General features: G+C 48.3%; 1 protein-coding gene and 2 long non-coding RNA genes across 4 annotated transcripts in view; 1 reads left to right on the top strand and 2 right to left on the bottom strand.

Moving 5' to 3' along the window:
* Positions 1–20493, top strand: part of Pdk1 (Phosphoinositide-dependent kinase 1) — a 578009-nt gene that overhangs the window by 306245 nt on the left and 251271 nt on the right. The gene's annotated exons all lie outside the window — the stretch shown is intronic.
* On the bottom strand, positions 359–923 carry LOC143211747 (uncharacterized). The gene is made up of 3 exons (XR_013009521.1): positions 792–923; positions 615–723; positions 359–479 (listed from the first exon to the last, which is right to left on the bottom strand). It is a non-coding gene; the product is annotated as an uncharacterized LOC143211747 (long non-coding RNA).
* Positions 9917–20493, bottom strand: part of LOC143211745 (uncharacterized) — a 163118-nt gene continuing 152541 nt past the window's right edge. The window contains exons 4-5 of the long non-coding RNA XR_013009520.1: positions 16259–16463; positions 9917–11047 (exon numbers count right to left, since the gene is read on the bottom strand). This is a non-coding gene — a long non-coding RNA (uncharacterized LOC143211745). The remainder of the gene's footprint in view (positions 11048–16258; positions 16464–20493) is intronic.

Raw genomic sequence — 20493 nt, 5'->3', positions numbered from 1 at the left:
AATTTCAGCCATTTCGCTTGGGCTCGCGCATCAAAACGCTTCACGGTAACGGCTTCCCAAGATCGCCGGGATTTTTCTGCACACCGCGCGTCGCGTCGGATTCAAGGCGAAACAGCCGTTTTCGCAATAGTACACGGTTTCCAGAGCTTTCAGGTTATCGGGACGGTACGCGAAAGTGGGCCGCCTGTCCGGCATCGAATACCGTATAATGAATATTAATTGCTCGGCTCGTGGAACAGATGAGCTAACACAGAAACCGAAATCATTTCCACGCCACGTGGCCGGACACAGAACCGTCGATGATTTTCCCTTTAACGCTGGACGACGTCTCTCGAGTCACCTGTTCTGGATTTTATATCAGATTGGGATCAATTTGAAAAAATTGTCTGACGTTCTCTACAACGATAACAATTTCTAGACACACCTGTGAGAATGCAGCGAAGAACACCGATGCTCCAGCACGTTACATCATACGAGGACTGTAGATCCGATGTGCGCCGGTATTATAATTGTATCGAGATGAGGTGCGGGAAATAAAAAAAGCAATGACTCGCGCAAACTCGAAGCAATTAGTCGAGCACGCCGGCGTGCTCGTGATCACGGCAAGAACTCACCTGGTACCTGGTGTCCCGCGAGAATTGTCAACAAATCCCGCGGGGGGGAATCCGACAAAAACGTAATTAAACGCCGAGAACGCTCGGTCCGGCGATCAAACGGCCGAATCTGGAGAGGGAGAAAGAGAGAGAGAGTTATCTGGGTTACGTGATGGGAGAAACCGCGTTAATACCTACCGGAGCCGATTCGTTTCGACGTATTTCAACGGGCCGGCTGCGACAAAAACTCTTGGCTAATCTGCGGTGTTTCTGCTCGTTGCATTTCGGCTGATAACCGCGTGTGCAGAACACGCTGCAATTATATTGCATATCATAACATGTGCAAGCAGGCACGAGGTGGTTCCTTATGAAAAAATGGTGATATTATATTATAAACGATATGATCAAAAGAAGTCTCAGATCATTGTTTACAAACACGATACGCGTTACACAATGTTCGACGAACCGTAACTTCTTAGCCGCAACAGCGTACGTACTTATATGAGAAAAAATTTTATTCTACATTTTGTTCTTATCTTTTCATAAGGAATTACCTCGTGCCTGATTGTAAATGATACTTATTGCACGTTCAACGCAACTCGGAGAGAGTTTCAAAGCAAAGAATGTCACAATCACACGACGCGAAGCAACACGCTCTAGCTGCCGAAGACGTGGACAAACGTCCCCTGCTTTGCCGCGGGTTGATACGCAATCGGGGATTTCCATCGTCTAAACTGTCTTGCGTCTTACGTAGATGTTAACGAGGGACGCGTCGCGTTGCAGGCGGCCTTGCCTGTCCTTCGAGCAATCGATACAGGCCGCGTCCTGTATTATAAAAAGGAGGAAAAAAGCGCCACCGATAGCGGGTATTAATAGTTCGCCTTGACACGCTTCTAACACCGCTCGAATGGTTTAAAGCGAAGTAACGAGATTAGAGGGACAGAGCGCGCGGCCGGGGGCGGTCGACGAGTTTCGCGCGTCGTTGCGAAAAACCAAGAGAGAAAGAGAAAGTGAGCGAGGAGGAAAAAAGAGGAGAAAATAAAATAACGAGACAGGTGAAAATCGCGGCTTTCCCGCGCGAACGCGTGGTGCAATCGCGCTGCCCATGTCCGACGCGAGCCCGACGTGCGACGCGACGCGAGCTACGTCGCCGATAAAGATTGATGTCACGGGCCGGCTGACCGACGCTCTTGGCCCGGTTCCCGGCGTCATAGACGACGCGCGATGCACTCCGGAGTCCGGACGCCACAAACCGCGCGCCGGTGCACGTTTCGCTTCGAGCGTGGGAGTTTCGCAAAGAAAAATTAAATTAGAAATTTACGTACAATTATGTTATGTAAAGTTATGGACAATCATTTATCAAAGCTGCGACTGTTTCTCCCATGACAAATCGTGGACGGAAGTTTTGCAGGTCGTTCTCGATCAAGGATTAACGGCGTGGAAACGTCGGGGACCCGACGACGAGGACCATACAGGCGCGTGTACGCGTTTAGCCTAAATGCGTGTACTCGATTCGAAGTCATTAGGAACGGCGCGGCACGGCGGCGTGCACACCGTGAGAAAGCAATTGCGCGGGCACGGAGGCGGCTCGGATTGAACGGGTGGGCAACCAATATCGTCGGGACCATTTCGGTACACTCGAATCTCGCCGGGTCGAGTCGATTAACCTCTTAACAGGCCCGTTAATTTATCGACTATGACTTTGCTACGCTCATTTCGAATAACGTGGACAGCCGCGAGACGTTTGATTGAAAACGAACGCACCGGACCCTCGGCGACGATCGAATTTAGGACAATTTACCGACCATTTACTTACTTAGGCGCCATCGCTTTCTTCTTGCCATCCTGTCGTCCTCTGATGAATTTTTAACTGAAGACAACCTATACGAAATGCTCTAGTGGAACGCGTTTCGAAACGCGGACGTCAGAGCGATTCCAGAAATCAGCACTAGTGTCTGCAAACGATCCGCAAACTAGTTCACCGCGGGGATTCGACGGAGCCGTGGAATTGCATCGCGCTGCAACGCGTTGCAACACGTTGCATCGTTACAGACGGTAATAACTTACGTCTCTGAGGAGCATCTGCACGGAGGATTTGTTTTGCGTTAGTGAATATTGGCCGATGCTGGTCCAGATAACAATTATACTATCGCGTGTACGTAACGGGGCCTCGGTACCAATTCGACAACGACTGTTCCGCGGAAACGCGTAATTGTCTGTTTATCACGTGCCCCCCTGTGAAATTGAGTGATCGGAATTTCGATTTCCAGGCTCGCGGTGCTCCGACGCCTCTAATGGACCCGAAATTGAAGATCATTGCCGGCGAACTCTCGACTGTTATTTGGTTATCGAATATTATCGATTCCCTTCGGGTTAATCGAACGGATCCGCGCTTTGTTAAAGCTAGACCAGAGGAGAATTGGGCGTCCGATCAGCAGACTGTATTTTCCTTTTATTCAAACAATTAGTAGACAACGCATTTTACGACAAGAACGAGTACATGGAATTTGGAGTAGTAAGAGAGATTGACAATTGACAATGCCGTAACGCGAGTCGAACATGGGATAGAGGAAAACAAGGGGACGATAAGGAGAAAACGATAAGCGAAGCAAAGGGACTAAGGGAGCAAACTGTTGGCTCGAAGGTCTCGAAATTTGTATCCCTCCGGCCAGTCTCACTGCGATAGTGCCGAGAACCGGGTAGTAGAGGCGCCTCCACGTCCGAACGAAAACGGTAAACGGAGGAATGTAAAGATTAATGGCCCCTTTGTCCAGGCCGGACCATTTCTGTTCCATCGTGCGGCCCGGTCGCTTACGGAGGCGGCTCGAGAGAGCGCCCCGACAAGGAAAAACAGAGAAAGAAAGGTGAAATCCTTAGGTAAGTCCGTGTAACGGGTTTCGAGCCGCTAAACCGTCGTCGAATTACAAAGTAACCGGCGCTCGTTATCCGCATTAGCATTAATTAACAGCAACAGGCACACCTTCGTACCGGCTCGGCGCCGCGCCGCGCCGTTCGCACCAACAATTCGCGTGTGACTGGCATCCGATCGCGAAAATCGCCGATCTGTTCGCCTTGTTCCTGGAGGAAACGTTTCCAGATGCAAATTCGCACCGCTACGATCCGTAGATTGCGAAAGATTTACGCGCATTTGCATTTTTATGGGCAAACTTTAATGAAACAGGAAGGCGTAAAAAATAGTAGAATCGTTAACGTGTTCGCGCGTTTCATTAAAAACAAATAAACTTCACTATTGGAAGGTTTTAATAAGTGCAAGGCGACAATAATTCGATGACGCATCGATTTGATTCGATGCAAAGACAGTCAGAGGAAGATCAAACGGTATCGCGATTATCCGATCTCGCGGCGCGTTTAAAGTCGTCGTCGGGCTGTAACTCAAGCGATCCAGGTGAGCACAACGAGAAATATTATGCGATTCGCACCTGTTCGAATGGAAGCAGGCCGCGGTGAGTCGGTGCCCGCGTGAAAACGTTTAGAATTCCACGGGTCGAGCGTCACGCGTCGCGCCGCTCCGCTCGCTGACACCGGCTTGCCCGTGTTACATTGCTGTCAGTTTTGAATCGGATCGAGTTGACATTCCTCCGGATGACGAACAATCGGATCGTGATCATGGGAGAGGGCTCGAACGCTTCGTTCCGACCACCGAAGCTTTTCATTCAAACGGAACCGTCTTATTCCGTGTAAAACCAAAATGAACGAAATATTATCCTGGAATCTTATACATATCTAACTTGGCTGTATAATCTTCTTGTTTTCGCTACTCGAAGTAATAACCAACAACAGTATACCCTTGGACCTCCCCATTGCTTTCGTTAGTCTGGTATTGTTATAAAGTTCTGGATTTCCTTGACACGATGACCAGACGTGTTCTCGGCTGACCCGCGAGGTCAGCTTTCATTCAACGTTCAGAGATCCTTCTTAGCGAAATCTAGATGGATCGCTGTTCCATGCGAGAGCCGATCGATTGCAACGTCAGCAGAGCTGACACGCCGCGTTAGTATCGCTTTAACGAGTACGGGGAGGGGGGGGGGGGGAGGGGAAGGGCAGTAACACGTTCGTTAATAATTTTATTTATTTCGTCGACTTTTTCTACCTGTCACGCGGACCAGATCGACCGGTCCGGGGCCTGTCGAGGTCAGTTTTCACTCGGGATTACGAGGACGTCTCGTGTTTATAGAAATGATTGTTGCCATTGAACGCCGTCGACAACGCAGCTCTCCGAGTGCAATGAGTTAATACCATTCTGCTGGTGTTGCGCTATTTTTTCAATCAATTATCCTTTCATATATATGCACCAGTGAAAATAACCGATCAAATATGTCGAGTGTCTCTTTGCTTCAAATGTTTGATTGATGATTATCAAAAGTTGTTCATAAGATCTACAGAGTTTCTTCTGAGTACCATATATCCAAACTATTCCAATCCTGTCAATTGATGAAGTTGTTTCTGAACGTATGAAACATATGTAGAGTAAGCAACCGAAGACGTTGAGGAAGACAGTGAGAAGACCTCGAAGACAAGAACATTCGACGCGTGCCGCACGGTTGAATAATGAATTGAATTTGTAGCGGCGGGGTAGCGTAATTGTCGCTCATTTCCGCGGCGTAATATTAATTAGCCCCGAGATAAATCTCCTAGCTGTTCGAGGGGTGGAGAAGCGAGGCGGGCAGAGGCGGGCTGAGGCAAGGGCGAGGCGAGGGCGAGGCGGCCTCCGTGAGGCGTTCCAACGACGGATTTAATCGTGATTTATTAACACCGCGATCGCTCTTATAGAGTTCGCTACGCGGTTGATCGTAATCGTAATGCACACACGGTTTATTGTTGGCCTTTGCGGGGAGAGAGAGCAAGATTAATGAGGCCCCGCATTAGACCGGCTATCGACGCGCCTTCCCAACCCGGTGACAATTCTTTCCTCTCGTTTTATCTTCACCGTCGTACCGTGCCATGCCGTGCCCGTGGCCTGGCCCGTCCGCCCCGACGATTTATCACTTTTAATTGGACGCGGGGCTTCCTTCGTTTCAACCCGAAACAACGGGTCACATCGAAATTTCGATCGTTCCCGGAATTGAGACGGGATTTTTTCTAGCCGCCGCGTTTGATCGATGGGATCGGACGCCCGCTGTTCGTTAGGAACGCGACATCTTCAATGTACATCAACTTGCATCCCCTATAGTTCCGTGTATATTCTGTTTCCACTAGGAAATGTTCACCTTTCAGTTCAGAAATTGAAGCGCCACGGTGTTCCGCATCAAACTGTACGGTTTACAGCGGCAATTAACATTTTGCAGATCCAATAAATTCTGCGGTAGGTGTCGGTCCCTGGGAACTGTCAAAACGGGCGCCGCGCCGTTCGAATGCAGAAATCGGAGTGCATCGTAAACCGTTGTTTGTTGTCGGGAAAAGGAGTGCGCCTCAAAACAGAGTGGAACATCGAGGTTCGTCGGTTTAGGTGGAAATTTATCGAACTGACGGTGGCTGAGGTGCAATTGTCGTTAACTCGGCTCCTTTACGAGCCGGTAGCTCGTAAGTTACGCGTCGTAAATGTAAATGCGAGATTTGTAAAACGGGCACAGCTGCCCCCCGGAGCCCGCGGGGTTATTAGTCCGAGCCACCCTCTCTGCGGGGGTGTTGGGGACAGCCGAGGCTGTAATTAGCGAGACCCGGTAAATTATTATTGCGCGATTCGGTTCGCGTTACTTCGCGAGCCAGCCTGCCGATGGGAATCGTTGCCGAGTTTTTCTAATAGCCGCGATTGATCCTGCACCGTTTTTCATCCTCGCGATTTCTACGCCCCGGCCGTTTCTGTTTCCTACCGCCACCCTCTTTTGCTCGCGGAATAAAGGAGCTGCGAAATTACGCCGCACGCCGAGCGTAAATTACATTTTTCCTTCTGTTCGCGTTCGTGCGAGCTGACGCGGACCGTTCCGAGCACGACTACCAGAGGCTACACGGCTGTCCGTGTAATTCCAAGCGACGTATGACGAATGTGCCACGACGGTGACGAATCAGCCATCGTTCCCACTAGAGAAGATATTAGCCGTTTATTGGAAATTGGACATTTCTCAGCGAGACGATCGGAGTCTTCTTTTTTTCTTGAAGCTTCATCCGGGCAGATACCCGAGCGAGTTTTACTGTTTCTGTTGAACTTGACCACTCATTTTATTCTTCCTGCGATTACTAACTCCCTCCACAATTTATTTTGGTTAAATATAGATGATTGGTGTCGAAGAGAATGATTAAAATATAAAATATTTAATTCGGCGAAGACGTGGGGAGCACGGAGCGGAATCGCGACCGCGTAATTGCTGTCCGTCTGGCCGGAAAAATTTAATTATGCCCAGAGTAACGTCCCCCCGGCAACGATGGAAACGTGGTTAACGGGGTATAGTAAAACTTTCCCGGGGCCGGCTTTCAATTACGATACACTAATACCGGCGGTTTTCTAATAGAGCCGCGAGATAAATTGGATTTTATGCCGGGGTAAACGCGATATCCGACGCTTCTCCCCGGATCCCTGCGCGGATAGTTGCGAAAGTTACCCCTCCCGGAAAACCGTGATATACAACGGAGAGCGGGTCCCGTTCGAGAACGGAACCGTTTTCCCGGAGACCGCCATCACCGATAATTGTTTACTTCGAACCCGATCGAGTTAAAAACTTCCGACATCTGTGTCCGAGAGATATTTACCGGACCGTTTCTAGAACGATTGCCCTTAATCGACGACCGAATCCATAACATCCACGCCAACACATTCAACTGCAACTCTTGCCGACGAAAATTCCACGAATTGCATCGTCTTTTATTGATTAATCACTTGGTACTCTTCTAGGTGAAGAATCGAAGAAATGTCTCTAGCAATATCGTTAGAAGTTCTATTACAATGCCAAGCGTGTGTCACCGGATCAGTGTTTACTGTTCGATGGTTATATGCGTGGGGGTGGGCTAGGTTATTGCTGATTTGGATAGCTCGATAAGAGGGGGTGGTCTGGAGGAAGATGAGTGGTCGGTGGGTACGTTCAAGGACTAGGGGATGGTGGGTATCGTTTGATGGAAACAAAGCGGGACAGTAGATATGTACTGCGTTTGGCTGTTACGAAGGAGGGAGATATATGGAAACAATACCCTAATTAGGTGCCGCGATAAGGGTGGGATGGGGCCTGGCAATAGACGGTACGGCTATCAAATACTGACAAATAATAGCATCATATATTGGGCGTTATTGTTATTAATTGTACGGCTCGAAACGATGCCTCTAATAGTTACAAGAGACGGAGCGCCATTTACCGTTTCTCCCGAAACCTCTCGGGCTAATTATGTTATTTTCAATTCGATCGTGAATCTCCGATCAATAAACCGTCTTCTATAATAATGTCAGGCTTATACCATTATTCAAAATATTTGTTGCATTACTCAATTTGTATTAAATAAATTACTAAACGTATTCAATATTTTAATAAACTGCTGAAAGTATCGTGCGAGGTGTTGTATGTATCAGTTTCATCTCGATCAAATTAAGAAAATCATATAAAATGACAATACTCCAGTCCAGAAGAAAAATTGGCTTTTCCGCTAATTTACAATATACATATGTCCAGTATTTTATCGATAAATGTCCCACATGTCTGGCCGATAAGTGTCCCAGAACTATCCCCACTTCTGCGGGGTGTACCCCCTTGAGAGACCATGAAGCTCGAGAAACCTCAGTCGCCAAAAACAAAACTTCTTTATGGAACTTTCACCAACATATTTGTGGCATTTTTCTAATGAAAATAATACCAAACATGATCTAATTCCGATGATATTTACTTGTGTAATGGACGACGAAAGCTTTGAACGCAAGGAGGAACAGCGTATGGGAAGTTCTTTGTCTTTTGTCCTTCTTTGCATCGTAAACTTTCATCATTCATTACACAAGTATATGTAATTGGAATTACATCATATTTGGTATTATTTTCATTAAAAAAAAGCCACGAATATATGTTGGTCAAAGTCCCATCAATAATGAAAAATAAAGTAGTTTTGTTTCTGATTAGATATGTTTACACTTCTCGACGACGAGGCCGCTCAAGCTTCGCTGTCCTTTTCTACGTTCGGCAAAAGTCAAAGAATAGTACCTCTGGCGGATAATTGTCCCTGGGCAGACCCGTGTTGGGGACAATTATTGATAAAATACTGTACATATATTGTCACCGTGTTTTCGACTATGTTCCGCTGTGCCTTACAAATAGGGTTGCCAGAAATGTTTTAACCAAATATAGAAGAAGTAGTGAGAACTGCAATTATGTATACATATATGAGATACGCTCAAAATATAGGAGTCCAAGTAAAAGAGAGGTATACAGCACATTTTAAACTTTTTTATTCAAACAAAGATTTTTGAAAATTCAAATATGATATAGGAGATCAAGTTCAAATATAGAAGACTCATATCACATATAGATTTGGCAACACTACTTACAAACAAAATACTGATGACCATCTACCAAGTTATCGAATAAATAGGAGCTTAGGATTGACTCGATGGGTATATAACTGACCCAGACAGATGTGCGTTGGGACGGATCTCCCACGTATCGGGCCTGAAAAAATGATCGGGTCGAGAAAGTCGGGGCGGATGTTGCGACACGCGGAGTGCTCGCACCGCGAGACGAATGAGAGGCGGGGCTCTCGTGTTACAAGGTGGCAATGATGCCCGACAGACGTCGTTGTCATCCGAACCCGTGCAACACGGAGCGAAGAGGCGCGGATCCGAGGAGGAAAGAGCCGTGGAACGGAGAGTCGGCAGCCAACCTCAAGCGTGACCGCAGCCTTCTTGCAATCTCGTCTAGACGGGACGCACACGTGGTGTCTATGACTGTTTCTCCGCTCTTTCCTGCTGCTGCTGCCATGCCGATGCGAGCCGTTGCATTTTCGTCTCTGATATCTCGGCCCGTCAAGGGCGCGCCGGCGCAGAATCGCTGCCTCCGCTTCTGATGTCTGTCGGCGATAGAATCTCGAAGATATTTGCTCTCTCGGAGAGAACCCGCGCGCCGCGAGAGATCTTGCTACGAGAAATTCAACTCCGCGGGACACGATCTGTATTTTCACGGTACAATGGGTCCCTGGGATTCAAATTTCGAGTTGTAAACTGTAAATCGACAGTCTGCGGTATATATTATTCATATATATGCTATGTTGTTCATGTTGCGGTATATATTGTAAGCTATATTGCGTCACCCGATATATTGTTATTTACGTTATCAACGACAACAGCAGTCTTGTCAAGCCCGTCACCGCGAAACGGAACGTTTAAACAAAATTAATTGGTTACCGTTTAACTGTTGGCCATCTCTTACAAATTTTAGCCGTCCCGAATTTTTTCAGGATTCTAATCTCAACCCTCATCCGTCCCTCATTTCATGGAAGATCGATTAATTGGCAAGGTAAACGATTATTTTCCAGAATGCATTTTTACAAGTTAGAGGCACCAGATATTTTCCATTTTAAATTTGATAATAATGGGCACTCTACAGTTCCTTGTCATGCACATATCGTATTATGTTTAGAGGTAGATACTGTAACAGTGTATCTTATGCACAGCAGACACTGACAAGAAACCAATAGACCTATTTCATTTTAATAATATACAATATACTCTGGCGGTTTCCCTACGAAATGTCGGATAATCGCGACAGCGATACCATCACGGAATAATGAGCGAGTGAAAGATGAAACGATAACAAAGTGCTCGCTTCCAATCCCGCCTCCACCCTCTCATTGTCAACTACCCCTGATACTCGCTTTCTCGCGTCCTTTTTTTCAGAATTCGTAATGGATGTTTCGTTTTCATTCTCTTTGTTTCCCGGGGAGTGTACATGCATGCATCATGTCCTAGCAATCTTTTATTTGCGAAATGATGGACCACAATTTTCAAGGGTTTGGCTCGTCCCTTGAATTCGAGCTCGGCGCTTGTAACAAAAATTTGTAGTACAGTGCGCTCCAAGAACCTGTAAATTAAAGAAGTACACTTTAATATGGAACATCAGAATCTCCATTATTATTTTTATATTATACTGCCTTTATTTTCAGTCGAACATTCAGAATTTATTCGTGACTATCAGGTCAAAATTCTGAATGTAGAGCCACAACGGATATTAGACTCGAATGACACGAGTTTTGTTAGACAAGTGGCAGGATAACGCACCCCAACGTTCACGAAACGCCACAATATTGCAGCGAAACGCCACCGAAAGAATTCCAGGGGTGGCATTGTGATCGAAGCGGCAAAGACGTCGGTGGCCCCTTCGTTCATTTAAATCGATACAACCACGAAGGTGATTTTCGAGCTCGATTTCCGCGGGGAACGTCAAAATACCAGGGCGAGTATTCATTGGGCGCATTCCGTGGCAGAGAACGAGCAGCCCTGAGGTCTCTGGAGGATCGAACCCCGATCCATTCTGAAAAAGCCTGGATGACTGGCCAGAACGAGTAAAAGAGAGAGAGAGAGAGAGGGAGAAAGAAAGAACCCGATGGATGTCTAGCTCGTAATCCGAAGCCAGCGTGGCGGAGGCGGTGAATCACTGTGTCGGCGCCAAAATTTCTGAAAGGGTCCCCTACGAAACGCTTGCGACTGTGAACGAGGTGCTTCCACGCGTGAACACGTCGGACCTGCTCGGCCACGTTGGAATGCACACGTAGACCCTGGCCCCTGATGGAACGACAACCTGCCCCTCCTCGAAAATGGCCCCGTTTTGTCCCTAAACTGAGCCTAGGTCACGTATGCAACTTGTGAACGCGGTTGGAACGCGTGACGCTCGACGCGTCCCACTTCCGAGCCATTTTACTCAATTTTTTACGTTCTGAATATGTAGACACTGAGGACAATTGGTTCGATCAACTATAGATTTTTGTTTAAAAAATGCTTCTTCAGAGATATTCAAAGAGGAAGAAGAGCGTTTCAAAATCGGTTAGGTTATAAACCACTCCATAAACCTTACCGTTACCGTTGGCACTTTCTGTCGGGCTGAGCTGTCTTTAAATTTTAAATGAAACGGACTAGAGAAAAGAGGCAAGACTCCTGCCGTAAAAAGATGAATGGACCGCTCCCTGGAACCGTGTCGGTTCACTTTGCTGCCTTAATGAGGACCGCGAGGACCTAGGCCGCTCTGTCCTACCGAAAGGTAAACACGACCTGCGTGCCAGGGGAACTCGAAAACAGGTAAACAGGACCCTAAATCATCCTGGCTAGCCCCGGCATAAGATATCGTTATCGTATGATCTCGTCTCCGGGAGACCACGTTCGAGTTCCCTTTTGAATCGACCCGTTCCGTTCGTTTCTAGTTTCTACACCAAACCCAATACTATAACGACCCACCGCAAAGACTTTCGGAAAGCCGCCATTGTCCTTCACGCGCGTTTCGCCAGCTACCTTCCAGGAAAAACTTGTAAAAGAACAACCCGCGCCGGCATCTATTCTTGATGAAGGTTCGAGTGGAAGGTGAGAAGAGCCGCTGCAATAAACGGTATTTACGGGATACATCCTCGTGTGGCCTACAGTGGCTTGGGAAACCCTCCTCGGTTTCTCTGTTTGCGTGCCAGTTGCGCGTTTATGGTGGTGGGAAATTTTTCTCGGCGATTTATGGCTGCTCCTTTGATACTTGACGGTTCTATGACAATTATTGTGTGAATTTATGGTGTTGTTTACTGGGCAGGTTTTTTACAGAAAGAACACTTTTAGTAATGGGAGTATTCATTCTTTAAATGTAGATGTAGAATTTTTTAAAAACTTTTTTTCACGTTCACACAAGAATGAAAGACTTTGCTCTGTGTACCAAAAGGCTCGGGAAAATCTCCGTTTAAACAGATGACCTTTTATATCGACATTTCGCGATCAATAATTTGGGGCGTGATCATAATCGACCCAGGAAAAAAGGGGTCGTACAAACAAATCCCCAACAAACCTCCAACCTCATTCTCTTTCCTGCAGGATCCAAAAAACACACACAGCTCTGGAACATCAATTTCCCTCGGTCTTTATCTCTCTAAACCCCTTGATTCCCTGCCCCCTAGAAAAAAAAACGCAAATCCGGCCTGACAAACTCGAAAACACACAGTGTTCCTCGAGAGTCAACATCCATTACGTTCGATCCACGGTTTCAATTCCAAATCCCCCAAAAAATCCCACCCTCCCGAATTTCCTCGTTCTTCGGAGGGTTGAGGGTCGAAAGAAGCCGTCATCCGGGGGTTCACATTCCATTACCGGGAACGCGTTTCAAAGTCCTGCAGCTCTTGGCCAGACGAAAACAAGAATCGCGCGCGTGTGTGAATGCAACTGTGTGTGCAGGAAACTTCGTGAAAAACGTAAACAGAAAGAGGAAAAAGCGGGGAGTGTCCGAGGGGGTTGGTTGAGGGAGGAGGAAGGGATCGTGAAATTGTGGAGTCGTCGGCCTGTGGCCTGTGCTCGGATTCCTTTGTTTGGTCTACGGTTCGCTGCCGCAGACGGATAAGAAACGACGTGCTAGCAGCTCGACAGAGTTTCTCGACTCGGTGTCGGTTGGTGGTCTCTCGCCACGGAGACGAATGGTATGCCAGTGGATCGCTGGAGAAAGAAATAGAGAGTGGGAGAAGCGAGTTGGTGGGAGTAGAAGCGGGTCAGTTGGAAGGGGAGACAGGGCCTGAACGGTTCCCGTTGGAACGAGGCCCCCCACTTCCCCGCCGTTTCTGGCCCAAAGGGTGGGGGGCGAGGGGCTCCGGAACCGTGGGGGTCTTGTGAATGAATCTACCTGCCCCTTTCTCTCTGCTACTTCTCCGTCGCGGCGGCGCTTTTGGTCCGCACTCCGATTTCAAACTGGAATTCTCTTTCGTCCCTTCTCTCCCTTCCTCTCTACCCATCGCTCCCTCCTCTCGTTAACCGAACCATCTCTCTTTCTCCTCGCTGTTCCCTTTCGCGGCGTTTCTCAGACGCTGGACTTCGTGGAATTTCGTCGTAAAGATGATCGAAAGCGAAGATGGGCCCACATACGGAGAAAAAGAGATGGTCCAGGGGGAGAGAGGAGTGGGGAAAGCAGGGCCCCGAGGAGGTTGCGTGGGCAGAACGTGTGAACGAGGCCCTACATCGCCCACCGACATTCCTCCTCGGCGTTCTTCCTTTCGAATCGAGCTTCGTTTACTAGTTCCTACGGACTTTCTACCGTATCTTCCTTTTTCCTCTTTCTTCCATTCTTTCTTTCTCTCGTTGGTTTTGTGAAGGCCGCCGGACGTTTGAACACCGTGAAAATCGATGCGTTACAGGTTTTTCATTCCGGGAACCAACGTCCTCGCTCTTTCCACTACCGTGAATCCGCGGCCATGGAATCCGGCACGACCTACGTTTCTCAGGACGCGTGTTTGCGGCTTGCTGGAACTGTTCTTTTAATCCGAGGTCGCCGAAACTTTTCCCTTCCTGGATTTATCGACCGACCAATCCCCGATGCTTGTTTCCAATTACGTAACGGTCGTTTCATGCTCCACCGGGAATTTACCCTTCTAAGGTTTTTTGTTCGGTTCCTTTATTCATAAATACGTACGAATGCAAACAGAGTACAAGTATCCAAACATTTACGAATTACACACAGTTCCCAATGCCACTTCATTTGTCACAGGACAATGTCGCCGGCAGAACACGTCCGTTCGCAAGCGCACCTGTAGGAAATGGTATAACAAGACGGAGCAGATAAACCGTCTCGCAAGTCATTTTCTGGTTAGTCTACCAAAACCATTAACCATCGACAATTTTTCCTATTTCATTTGCATCGGCGAGAAAGGTGGGCCTGAGTGGAACAGCGTGTTTCTACGGTATCTACCTGTCCGGGCGGAAATAAATATCCTTCGAGGAAGGAAGCTAACGGACTCCTGCATTAAACAAATTCATTCGAGAAACATCGAGGAAGCGATCAATCGACGCGTATAATTTTTCCGGTGCGAGCCAGCCAGTGAATTTTTCTACTACGCAAAAATCCACAGTCTAGGTACGACAATTATGGTTCCCAGTTTGTATAACAGTGGACAGGAAGCATTCGCCGCAGGGCTGATTTACGAGAGCCAGTGATAGACACCAACAGGTGTCTTCGGTCGTGGCTCCGTTCACACGTTTCCACCAATTCGGCCCACGCAACCACTTTGACGGGGCCCGCTCTTGATCATCCGTGTGCCACGAAATACCTGAACTGATGGGCCGGAGGAGCAGGGGGCGAGTAGAACGCCCACTCTCGACAGGTGTAGGCGGAGGTGTAGCCGAATATCGAGGTGCCGCCGGCGAGCAGCCATAAATTCCATTCCGAACCGGTGAACTTACAGAAATACAACTTGCTACTCTACGAATGACAATTTCCATCGAACACATTGAAACTTCGGCAATTTATGCGATGTAAAAACTGTGTACGTTAATCGCAAGCCATCGAAAATGTACGGCAGTATTTTTAATTTGACGACACTTTTGCTCGGACACCGAAAAATCGATCGCAAGTGACTCTACCGCGCGCGCGCGACTGTGGATCTTCTTCAAGCTATCGGTGACCAGGGCCGGTGCCCTCGCCCCGTTTCCCTTAAAATTATGCGCTGCCGACCGCATAATCGGCAGACGTGGGCTCGTTTGCATTTGAACCCGCGTTGCCCCGTTGCCCGTTCGATGGAAAAACAAGGTATTCACACGAGGTAGGAGGTCGTCGGCCATTTGTTTGCGCGCGTTCCCTGAAAAAAATGCAAATACACTGGCGGCAAGGCGACAGTTTTGCTTCGTTCCCATCGGGGGCAAGGAACGTTCGGCGGTTCCACGAACCCCTGCCTCCTTTTTCCAGAACCTAATCTCCATTTTCCAGCGACGCCGGCGCGCGTGTGTGTTCTCTTCGAGATCGTGAATTATGGACCGTCACGGATAGATAGAGGAGGACAGACAAATAGAAAGATAGCGAAGGACGGTATGCACACATACACAGAGCGCGCGTCGGGCCTAACTAAATGGTAATCGACGACGATTTATCTTCGGGCTCCGATCACGCCGTTTCCACGTCACTGTTCGATGTGTAAGAGGCACCTGCCACTTGTTGAACCGTTGAAAAACAGAAAAGTCCGCCGGGGAGGAAGCCATTTTCACGTGACTGCGGCCCGCTTCCGTGACAACCGGGATATCGATGGTAGCAACCGAGTCTCCAAAAAAAAAAGAGGACCCTTCCTCGTCAGAATGTCCAGAGTTCCGTTTCACTCTTCGGGGGGCGACTGCCAGTTGCATTTGGTAATTTGGCAATTTGATTTTTGAATTGAATCGGCTCGAAATTTCGAATATCGGATAGATTGACCCGCTGGCAGCGAAGGGGTTAATCGATACCCCGAGTCCCCGACGTTTCAACGATCTCACCGAAACTCCGGATCTTATTAAGCTTCAGGGTCTTATTAAAATTTCTTGGACGATGCGCTGGCGCGCGCGCAAAGGGGCGGACCTCCGGACCCGGACACTTCAACGGAGCAACTTCGGACGTTTAATTCTCGATAATTGCTACCGCGTCCACGGACTTTGAGACGCGGCTTCAAATTACTGCGTTTTCGCGCCCCTTCGCTCTCTCTCTCTCTCTCTCTCTCTCTCTCTCTCTCTCTCTCTCTCTCTTTTCCTACCTCGTCCTACGAACCTTACTTACTTCGATGCCGCCCCTCACGTTCTCCTTCAACAACCATTGTTCCAGAAGTTCCCGGTGTTCGACACCTTCGACGTGTCCTCCCGGGGGGTGAGCGGTTTTCGACACTGTTCCTCCAGCTTTGTTTCTTTGTGCGAGTTGCCGGAGTTCGAGATTGCGAGAAGAGGTATTGATGCGGCTGTCTGTTCGTTGATTAATAGGCTTCGACCTGGAACGAGAATGTAATCGGCGATAATCGCCCTTCTTCTGGATGCTTGACTCCCATTTTCTGCGCTTCCACAGAGATTTTAGCGCGAGATTCGTTTCAAAAATATGTTACTTGAAAAATTTAATTACGTCCACGAAAAGAAAACGGGTTTTCAGGCCGCTGCGCGATGGAAAGGACCGAAGGCCGTGATCTTTGACCAGTTGCGAGAGCCGGGTACGTGCGCGAACTGCCGTATCGTCGCTTAACTTTCGTTCGACGGTGTAAACAACGATTTTACTTAACCCGGTCGGCGCGTAACGGCGTCAGCACCGAGACGAGCAAGAGTCACGTCGCCACGTCCCTAGCCCGAGGAAGAGTAGAGTAGCTCGACTGGCGAAATTCTGTTTGCCCCGTATTTGCTGCCCGAAAAATCAACTTGGATAATTCCGGGTTGAAGACGCGTTTAGAGCACTGCTGCCTGAATTCAGAGCCAATATTCCCCGATCAATCAACGAGGAAGAGAGATCTTCGAGGAGCATTTCGGATTCAAAGCGGCTCGCGATCCGCGTCGGCAGCGAAAGAACGGAATAATTCCGAGCAATGGCACGCGACCGTCCCGTGACAAATGATTCGAGCCTGGCCAGTTTACGCACGAGCGGGCAAAAGCGGGTAAAACGTCCGTCCGCTTTGGTAGAACGATCCCAGCTCCATAGAGAAGCTGGCCAGGTCCCGTGCGCCACTTTTTCCCGGGCGGACAAACAGCGGCCCGTCGATTCCACGTGACAAAGATCCGTCGCCGGGATCACGGGACTTTCCGCGGTGATTTTTCATCTGGCCCGGGACCACCGGGCCGCCGCTCGTATTTCCGATGCAAGAAACAATATTTTCCGAAACCCAGGCATAAAGCGGCCATCAATTTCCCTCGAGCGAATGCTCGCAATCGAACTTCCTCGAATCCGAGAATGAAACGCGGTTTCCAAGTTGTATTGAATCGCCTAAAATCATTTTTATTCGTTTAACCATTTTTCTAGAGTATTCACACCATCGTGCCAAGTTCACCTAACACCGCGCCCTTGTCTCGCTTAATATGCAATCGGGTCGTCGGAATTTTTGCGGGACTCCGTTCCGTGCGAATACCCGGCGAGCATTTCTAATTAACGCGAATAAAAACAAAAGCTGGTCCGTCGAACCAGTTCCGTAGAGCGTGTACCGAGTCTCGTTTTGTTTCTGGTTTGCCGGTGGTGGTCGCGTGGTTCCGTTTCGGCGGGGGAATATGTGTCCAGCGAATGAACGAACGAACGTACGAGCAAGAGAGCAGGATGTAGGAAAACTTCTATCGGCCAAGCGTAACTGTACCCGCCGCAAATTACGATTATTCGTTCCTCCTGCGAGTTTGTCGGATCGTAAAACGTAGTTCGCAGGATGTGACGTAAACGGGAGCGCCATTATTCCCGGCGATATTAGCAGTTAGCATCGTTGTCTGCCCCTCCACTTCGCCTAATCGCGGACCCAACTCCTCCGCCCCCAACCCTACGATTTCTTTTACCGAGGCCCATTTTTCTTCGGACTCCGATGTTTTTCTATCCGGTTTCTGTTCGCCGGCCAGGATGCATCGGCTTGTCAACCAGCTAACGGGATCGAACGCATGCTGTTCGCCGGCGAAAGAAGCCGAGGAACGGCCCCAGGAAGGAAGAAGACCGCCGAGACTCGCTTCCTGCCGCTTTCCGCAACTTCCGCGTCGGACTCGCGAACGATTACCACTGTCCGGCAATTAATTTGCAGTCCGATTGCCTCGCTCATTACTTCACATGAATTTGGAAACCGTTCTGCAGGTCGATTCTGAATATCTGTTTATTTATTGGTTAGCGAAATAGAGTTTTCGACGAAACGTTGTCAAGCCGACTCGGAGAGAAAAATAATGAAGCGACGCGCGATAATTAAGTGCTGAAACGTGTACTCGACATCCAGAGACTCGATTCATCCGGATTCCTCGCCGATCGACGCCGTTAACCTGGATCCCGGCGATCTCGTTTCCGATTGCTGTTTTCCTGCGAACTCTCTATACTGTGTGTACGAAAAAAAAAATCATTCTTCCTAAATCACGATCAACCGAATACCTCCAGTCATCCATGAATGAAACAGAGTCATGAAATCCCGCAAACGTCCGCAAATCCGTCTCTTTCGACGAAGAACCGAAGCAGCGTTCATTTCCCGTGACGCGGGGTAGAAGAATCCTTTGCAACTAAGTGGATTCCTCCGATTAACATCCTGCGGGGCCGCGGCGCGGAGCCGCTAATCCTCGGGATCCGCTCTTAAGAATCATCGTTTATCGTCGGATCTCTCGTCTTTTCCACGAACGGTTTTTCCCGGGGTTCCGCGAGGACAATGGGAGTGCTGCAGGAGGCGGCGAATGAAAAAAACATGCCGGCAGGATAATCCTGGCCAGTGAGAAACGCTCTGTGTGAGAAAAAGACCGGGAAAAGGACCTCGGTGGCGCGAAAGCAACGAGGTGCCGTGGGGAGTGGGAACGAAAACGGAGTTTCTGTGAAGAGGGTGCGAGGGCGGTGCTGCTTTCTAATCTATTGACACAATGGATCTGCTAATGGCGACCTTCCAGGAACCCGTCGTTTTTCAAAATTCAGGACGTGCTCCAGCCTGGAACCCCCGCGAGACACAGGACTGTAAATTATCGGTGGAAAATGAGTTGTTGTTTTAGGCTCCGACTGACACCGGCTGACACCCTGTCGGCGACTTGGAAAGTCGCGCACGGAGGTCCGCAAGGTCTCCGTTCTTGGAATTTCGGAACCGCTGGCAGACCTTTCGTGTGGCTTCGCAGGAATTTTGGAAGTTGATTCTGGGTCGAGGTCCTTGAAAGCACGTCTTTCGCCAGGACATTCTTGTTTGGTTTTGTCGACCAAGTGGACGGTGATGTGGCCACTAAAATTAACATTAGTGATCCTCTAATACAAAATCATAACAGTGTCTAGTGCAACTGCACTAATAATGTTTATTTTTGTGGAAAAATTAAACCGGGAAGTACGAGGCATTAACGTAGAAAAGCATCTCTGCCATACTATGACTTATGAAAATGTTCAAAAAAGACTGGAATAGAGAATTTGAATAAAAATAACATTTTACTTAAAATTTGTCTACGAAAATTGTAGTCAGTCTGCTACTGACCCATTTGTTCGCCTCGAATCCGATATTCCACCCCTTCCTGGCTCACAAAAACCAGTAAGAAACGGTGCAGGATGACAGGCGGATGGAAGACTAATTGGAGCGCGAACAAACACGAAGATACCTCTCTGGCGAATCATTATCAATACCTTGTCGATGCCCGGTCGGTAATTGGAAAGCTGCGTCACGGTGTCAAATAATCGCAGAAGAAGAATAACCGCGGATACCTTGTAGCCAGGTTATAATTGCGTCGGAGCTTTTTCCGTGCCTCCTCGCAACGGTACAACGGGACTGCCATTGAACATCTTGCTCCCGGTTTTCTGTTGAATCTCATTAAACGCTGTACGTCCCAGGAAGAAAGCTGACCTCTGATAGAACAATTGCCTCTTTGCTTTTTAAACGATCCAGTTGAAATTGTGAGTTACACAAACCGTTCGCAATGTTCACGTTTTCTTGAGAATGTATCATTGATACGAATTGTATCTTATTGTATTTTGATATAAAATGACGTGATTGGTCGATCAGGTGTTTCCGACGATCGTTTCGATTCATCTAAAGTGTGCTCCCAGGTGCTCGAAAAATCTGTCGAAACGAAAGTTACAGATATAAGGAGACACGAGCTCTCGTTTCTCGATTTCACAACCGAGTTACGTGGTTACGATGACGTGGCACCATCAACCGACGTGCACAGGTACGCGTCACACGTGAACCAGATTTTTTCGGTCACGACTAATTTATATACCTGAGACGCAACACTAACGCCTACCATTTTTACGAGTTCCTTTGCCTCCCACTTTTTAATTGACTGCGTTTTCTCTCGCCGATTTTGTGTCTGGGATTGAAGGCTTCTTGTTAAAAACATTAACACTTTTAT

The sequence above is a fragment of the Lasioglossum baleicum genome, chromosome 9, assembly GCF_051020765.1.
Source record: "Lasioglossum baleicum chromosome 9, iyLasBale1, whole genome shotgun sequence".
Taxonomy (NCBI): domain Eukaryota; kingdom Metazoa; phylum Arthropoda; class Insecta; order Hymenoptera; family Halictidae; genus Lasioglossum; species Lasioglossum baleicum.
Note: the sequence above shows the minus strand (reverse complement) of the source record. Positions and strands in the feature narration are given on the sequence as shown.